Source organism: Pezoporus occidentalis, unplaced genomic scaffold, assembly GCF_034315485.1.
Source record: "Pezoporus occidentalis ecotype Australia unplaced genomic scaffold, CSIRO_AGI_Poc_V1 ctg46, whole genome shotgun sequence".
Lineage (NCBI taxonomy): Eukaryota > Metazoa > Chordata > Aves > Psittaciformes > Psittacidae > Pezoporus > Pezoporus occidentalis.
This window is the reverse complement of record NW_026915791.1, coordinates 4,801,348-4,808,966: the sequence shown is the minus strand read 5'-3', so window position 1 is coordinate 4,808,966 and position 7,619 is coordinate 4,801,348.

Sequence of the window (7,619 nt, the reverse complement as noted above, 5' to 3'; positions counted from 1 at the left end):
GCCTTGCAGAAGAGTTTATATATGGAAGTCCTTACATCCTGTTGGTAAGAGGAGGGGTGGAATTTGCAGTAGGGGTCTGCACAGTGCTGAAGATGGGGGATGAAACAGATGTGCTGAGTACCTGCTTTTGAATGTTGAAAGTCACCATTTTGGAGAGAAAGAATAAAGCCACTGTTGCTGCTGAGTCCCCAGGAGCCTGGTGGAGTGGGCTTCTGGAGAAATACATTATAGGAAATTCCCAGTAAAAGGAAAAATAATTCCATCAGTAAATCAACAATATGGTCAGTGATGGTTTCATACCAGCTGTGATGTTGTTACACTCATCAATCAGGTACAAGAAAAACAGTGTTGAAACTAGAGGTTAAAGGGTGAATCCATCGATGACAATAGCACATGGGACCTCTTTGTTTTGTCACTCTGGAATGAAAGCTTTGCTACCCAGTTAAAAGCCCTTTCTTATCACGTGGATGGCATCTGGCAAGAGAGGCTGAAAAAGCTGGTTGAGCAGAGCAGCTCCATGCTATATACAAACAGGAAAACCATAGAATCAAATATGACATGAAAATATGCCAGCTGACTCGGTTGCACTGGGAATTCTTTTTAAATCAGATGGTCTTTTTAAATTAAACTCAAGTTTGAAACTTGCTTTCAGGAAATAAAAACTGGAAAATGGTGGGAGACTAATATAAAATAATGGGAAATGGCCTAACTTCCATAAAGTGCTTGTGCCTGTTCTTAAGCGCGTTCTTCAGCTGAAGGCTTTGACTAATTGATGTTTCATTGCTGAAGAGATAATGAGACAAATGAGGCCAAGATCACATTTTTTCCAGGATAGTGGCAAAAATTCTTCTCATTGCAGCCTACAGAGTCAAGGTGCTTTATATGGTTTCTCCAGGCCTACAATACAGATGACATTATTCAAGAGCAATGTGAAAGCTATTATTTAACTAAAGATAATTGACCTTTAGCTGCAAAAAAGAGCCTATATCAAGCGCAGCTGATATCACTAATACAAACTGGATGGGAAAGCTGTTCTTGTAATATTGAAATTGAATTGAATATCTTGTAATTGAAAAGGGCTTCAGATAAAACAAAGCATCAAAGAACTGGCTTGAACCAAAAGATCTTGGCTTGATGCTTACGTCAGTCATCCCTTTGTTTAGCACTTTGCATCGCATTTCTATTATGAGAATGAGAAAAGCTTTTGACAAGTCTCTTAAGAAACAGAAACAATCTCTCCTCATGTAAGCTGCTATGAGCAAATTTATTATGAGGGAATAGCACATCTTGCAGTGCTCTTTTGGGGCGGGATGATTTCCCTGGCTAATTTGGAATCAGGCAACAACAGAGATTGCAAATTTTCCAGTGCATTCTTTCTTAATATGGGAAGGTGATTTTCCTTCTTGGCTCTGATGCAACTTGTGGTGTCTTTACACAAAAAGGAGACTCCCCTGCAAAAGAAGAGAAAAATCATGTCCTTGAGTGAATGTCTCTGAACTCTAGCCTTACTGCCCAGCCCTATGAATCCGGGTGAATATCACATAAGTTATATGAAGCACACATAACATATTAATTAAAATTAGGTGTCCCTGAAGCAGGCCACAGGCTGTTTGCAAACTGTGAGACCTTTGGACACAGTTTATCCTTTTCATTGTAGGCTTTCTGTATCACAATACAGATGATTTTCTTTACATAGCTGCACCCTGCTGTCCTATCTACTCAGTAACCCTCCATGAAAAGCTCCTGGGATTTCTAACAGTTTGGAAACATTTGGGCGCTGCATGGAGCAGTGGTGTCCTCTGTACTTCTCAAGGCTTCTTGAAAAAGCTTATGGGGTTCTTTCCCCATACTTTGCCATACGTGTTGTTAGGCTGTGTGTAACTGAGAAGGAAAGAAGTTCTTGATGTTATTTACCAGAGACGTAAAGGTACCAAGTCCGATCGGGTGTTTAAGTGAACACAAGCTAAAGCTCATCCTGACACGTTTTGATACATGTACAGTATAACTTGGGGGAAACTGCAGAATGAAAGTAGTCAAAATGCCTTTAGTAGAGAGAAGTGAACCACAGGTACAGAAGAGGTAAAACCTCTTTGAAAAAGTAGCTCTACACTGAGCACTGTGCCTCTGCAGTGGATATTTACTTGAGGCTTTGGTGGGATTTTACTGCACACTATACTGAACAAGGAAATTTCAGTGCAAATGTGCTGCTGTAACACTGGTAGCTTCTTGCCCAGGGGCAGCAGAGTCTCTGGATGGATCCTGCAAGCCAGGTTGTTTTCTGTCCACAGGAATGAAGGAATGAAGTGAAAGATGAAAATATATATTGTGCAGTGTAACTGGGAAGTGACCTTTCTCCATTCACTGCTTGTTTCCTCTGTGGTTTTGGAAGTTTAAAGATTATCAGGGACTTTTGTAATGTATTACCAGATTGTCTATTATCAAGCTGTGGGATAAGACCAACATTTAATGACAAACTAAAAACAGTAAAATTTTTTGTTATATTAGAATTTTGCTGAGAAATGTATAATTCTACCAATTCAGGGAAAAAAAAAATCACTATTCTGCACATTTAGTGCTCCATACACATCATTCAGAAATAGAATCTGAGCCAAATGTAGTATTAAGTGCATAGAAAGTGATACTTTATTTGAAGTTTGGCTAGAAGGAAAATTAATGTCACCAATGAACTAATGCTCCTTGAAGCATTTACTGCAAAGCATCACTGCCATTTGTCACTGTCCAGGATAAAAGCCAGAAATGGCAGAACTCCCTTTTATTCAGAGTCTTACAAAATTTTCCATGCATAATCTGCATTAAACCTAAAATGCCTGGGTCTGACTGTAGACAGCACTTAGAGAATCATAATTAATGAACTACATTCTATTAATTTAGCCTTTTATCTTTTCAGTGACTTAAGCCACTGAACATTTGATATCTTGCATTTAGGTTGTACATTTATCTGTATTAAAGTCACTCTAGTGAAAGGTGTGGGTTTATGCTGCAGTTTAACTGTTTTAAGGGTACCTCGCTGCCCAAAGGGACAGTCATGCCTTCTCCCTGCTTGCTGATCTGAGAGGTAATCCTGTAGGCAAACAGAAATCACAGAAGGTTAAGATGTTCCACCGGATCAGAGAAGGAAGCAACAGGAACACGCATGGGGTGACTGGGAGAAGCTGGGGTGAGTCATGTTGTGTCTTTCAGGGTCAGTGTGCCCTTGTGCCAACCCAAGAGAACTGAGTAACTAGCAGCATTTGTAGTTCTGTTTGTAAGAGCTGATTCTAACTGATGCTCTGTTTCTGTACACAGTGCAGTGATTGCTCAGTGGCTCACTGTGTGCTTTTTAAAGTTCTGAGCTAGTTTAGTGTTTAGATTTTTGGAAGCAAACCAAGGGAGCCTGGAGGTGGCTCCTATTTCCATGTTGTTCATTTCGAGCTCAGTTTGCTGTTACTGAAAGGAACGCACGTGACACTGCTTTGGATGTGCTTGGTTCAAAGTAATGTCTGGAACAAGCAGGTAGTTTGGACCTGTCTGTGTGTAAGAGAGCTGGCAGGTCACAGAACAGCCAAGTCTGGGTGCAGAGCCAAGTGTTGGCTGAGCAGACCAACTGTTAGGACTGGGCAGGAACAGAACACTGGGAAAAGCCGTTAGGATCACAGTAGTGGAACACAGATATCATCTGTGAGAGTGTTCTCAAATCCATCCTGCTGAGCTTTAAATTTCTGGTGATAGATCTTGCAAAATGGAGATATCCGTGATTTAGAGGTGACATCAGAGAAGCACACACGTGACAGTGCAACTGGTGTGATATATGTGATGCAGTTTGGCTTGGAGTGAGATGAAAGGGCAGATCTCTCAGTCTGATCTGATTCTTTCTGATGCTCTCCTGTGCAGGTTAGGTTGATGTTACATTCATAAATACATGCACTGATTAAGCTGCATTTGTTCACAAGTTCTGGATGCTGAGCTTAAAAGTTCAAGCATTAACCAGTGGCTTAGAAGTCACACATTGACAGTGTGGTGAATTTGAGAATGACTGTATGATCTGGACACAGTGCATTTGGCCTGATGAGCAGTCAGCAGTTCCCTGCCGGGCACTGAGTGTGACATGAATACTGATGTACTGTCCTGATCATGCTTCTGATGGAATATTGCTAATACTGGGTTTAAATCTGCAAATAGAGATCACGTAGCACTTAAAAGTCAGGAGTGAGCTGTGGGGTCTTCCCTGCAGCACCATAGCCCTGCCGCACTTAGGGCATTCCCCTTACTTGTGACAGAAGTAGCAATGCCTAAAGGAAGAAACATTAATTTTTGTGTCTTTCTCACTGATTGTTACAAGTGGGCTCCAACTCAGTAAACCCTCTCTTAAATCCCTGACATGAGACTCCAGGCTGCTGCCAGTGGACTGAAGAGAGAGCACAGTGCTTTAGCTTCGGGGATGTTCCAGTAGAGCGTTCACTGGCTGTTGGAATGTGGAGCATGACAATGCTGTTTTCCAGTGGAAGGTATGTTTGGAAGGCCAGTATTTGCTGAGAAGGACAGTTTTTCACCTTGCAAGAAAAGTTTGGAAGTGGCAGTTGGTATGGGGGGATTCTTCTCTCAATTTGACTGTTGTTCTGAATAACTCCATGGTCTCCTTTCTTACAACATATGCAAATGCAACTTGAAAACGTCTTTGCGCTGTATCTATCCAACTATACCTGGCTGCAACTTAATGGTGAAGATTCATGTTCCTGTTTGTACTATGAGGGAGGTAAATGTTAATACTGTAAAGCCATCTGAAACCTTTCATTATCTGGTAGCCTTTGTAACCTTCCTGACTATTTTCTATAGGATGGATTAAAGTTCAAGAACATAATCACATGCTACCCTTCCCTCTAAGTTCAGGATCAAGGTTATAATCCTGCTTATGGGTACATGCTTATAAAGAAACATATGAAACAGGTTGTGCTGGAGTGTGTATTAGTGATTGACTATTGTGACAGTGTTCAAGGCTTTAAATAAGATCAGGTACCCTGGAGATTCCTGCTGAATACCTGAACATCTTTTGCATGCTAAAGGCGCAGTGGCTGGTAAACACTCACAGTTTTTCTGGTGAGGAGGGTGGTTAGAGAATGCAAGAACAGCACAGAGGGGTCACACTTTGCAACCCTGAGAAATGGAGAAACAACAGAGAAAAAAGTTATTCACAGTGAGCGTGACTGGACACTGGAAGAGGTGCCCAAAGAGGTCATGAAATCACTGCCTGTGAACATTTTTGAGTGGAAAACGGTGTAACTTTGGAAGTCAGTCCTGCTTTGATCAGATGTCTGCATGGGATTACCTCGAGGGCCATTTCCAGTGTTTTGAGATTCTAAGAAATAGCATATTCATTCTCTATTCCCCAGAATTAAGTGCACTAGCCTGAAATGGAATGACTGGTTCATGAGGTGTTAAACACGTTTATTTATTCTTTTTAATTGTATACACCACTCATGCATTATATCCACATTCAGAACAGGTACAGGAACAGGAACCTCTGAATTGCTTTAGCACATGCATAAATACCTCAGGAGGAGATGTGCTATCTCTTCCTCTCTTCTGGAATGTGTACCTGCCTTGGGCATTGTCTTTAGTGGAAACTGAGGGATAAATTTGACCAGGCAGTGAATGACACAGTTCAAGTCAGTTCTATTGAAACAAATTCCTCTCTTCAAAGATGAAAGAACATACCGGAACTAGAGTATTGGGGGGGGGACGACGACAACAGATTCCAGCCTGAGAGGAGCTAGCAGAGTGTTGAAAAGATGCTACCCTTGGATCTAACAGGAAAACATTTCCATAGAGCATTTGGGAATCTTAAAGATGGTTTTAATGAGTGAAACCTGTGAGTACTGTAGGTACAAGCCAAAGAACAGCTAAGTGGTGGAAGAGGTTTGTTGAATGAAAAGAACGGTAGCTCTCTTGGAGACACCAGTTCTTACTTTTATGTTGTTCTGTTTGTTGCTCCCCACTGAAGATTGACAAACCCAGGAGAAACAGTTGGCAGGTGGTGGTGAGCGAAGCTGTATGTGCCACCCACAACACAGCTTCCATCCAAAGCTGCCAGTAGAGACCCAACCCTTGCTTTCAAGTGATGACAGACTTCTAATTACTGTACGAAGCTCTGTCTTAGTGCAGTTTTAGTCAGCTTATACTGAAACAGTGCAAAAAGGTGATGCTTGAGAAAACTGGATGTGAGGTTGACATCTGACTCATGCTTCATTTTGTGTGTAGGCTTATTTCTGCCCTTCCTGCCAGATTAGACATTACAGTCCAAGCCTCCCTATAGATGACTCCCATTTCCTTATAAGAAAATGGAAGAAGAAAGGGCAAAAGAGTGTCCTGCAGAAGAATCTGTGCACTTGATTTGTCAGGATGATCCCCATAGAAAAGGAAAGGTAGTTGTTTCAAAGATGCCTAGATTTCATCAGGGACAGGGGTTTTGCCTTCAAAACTCACCATGAAATTAACGTTGTTAAAATGTGACCATAAAAAAATCTGATTTGATAGTGGTATTCCTGTCACAGCCTCTGTAAGACTCCATATCCTTCTCAATCTCAATTACTTCAGAGGTTTGTTCATAGTTATTTTGATCAGTGAAAGGTCAATGCCTTCAGCCGATAGTCACTGATTTATTGTCTTACACTTGCAAATGATTTCCAATACTTTTTATCATCATCCTTAAGCTCTGTGGAATAAAATATCATGGCTTTTTTAGAAGTGGTTCATTACCAGTTCTGTTGCCTGGTACTGTCTTACAAATGAGACCTTTTTTTCACTACTTTCTACTATATGATGGGAAAACACATAGAAATATTTCACTCCAGCCCAGTACATGCAGTGGAATTTCAGTATGTGCAATACCTAAATTCAAAATCATAACCCAGCAAGGCAAAATAAACAATCAACTCAATTAGATGTAAGTAGAGATATAAACTACGCATTTCTAAGGAAACGAAAGGCAGAAAGTGCCTTCAAAGAGTATCAATTCTTAATTTTCTCCCTTTCATAAAAGGAAGTACGTGAGTGTGTGTGTGGGTATGGGTGTATATAAATCTGTGTTGAAAGGAGGGTAAGAATGGGGAGTGGAAAGAAAAGGAATAACAGAAGATTAAAAAGAAGATTAACCCCCCCCCCCGGTTTTGCAGTTACTTGTATGGTTTGAATACTTGTACAGTGTAGAATGTAGGGTCCCCAGCAGTATTCTTCTTCTGCCAGAAGACATACACATGCAAGTGGAAGCAGGATGGCTCAGGTCCCGACGAGATGGTCTATTTCAGTGCTGTGCTAGAGGGGTTATGTATGATAACCACTGCCTGCTTTGGGATTTATAGGATAAGTATGGTTGTAAGATGCCAATTGCTCGGTCACAGGGTGAATCCAGTTTTCCTTTGTAACACAATGAGTGACAGTATGACCGGATACCACAGGACAAAACGCCAACTTAGGAATACCAACTGAAATCTGTGTTTTGTATACTTTCATAACGATGTGGTTTTGCAATCGGTTATTATTAGTACAGTTATTGTCTTGGGATGCTGACAGCTAATGCTTTTATGAAGAGTTAATAACTGCTTTTCATCACTGTGGACAGGTTA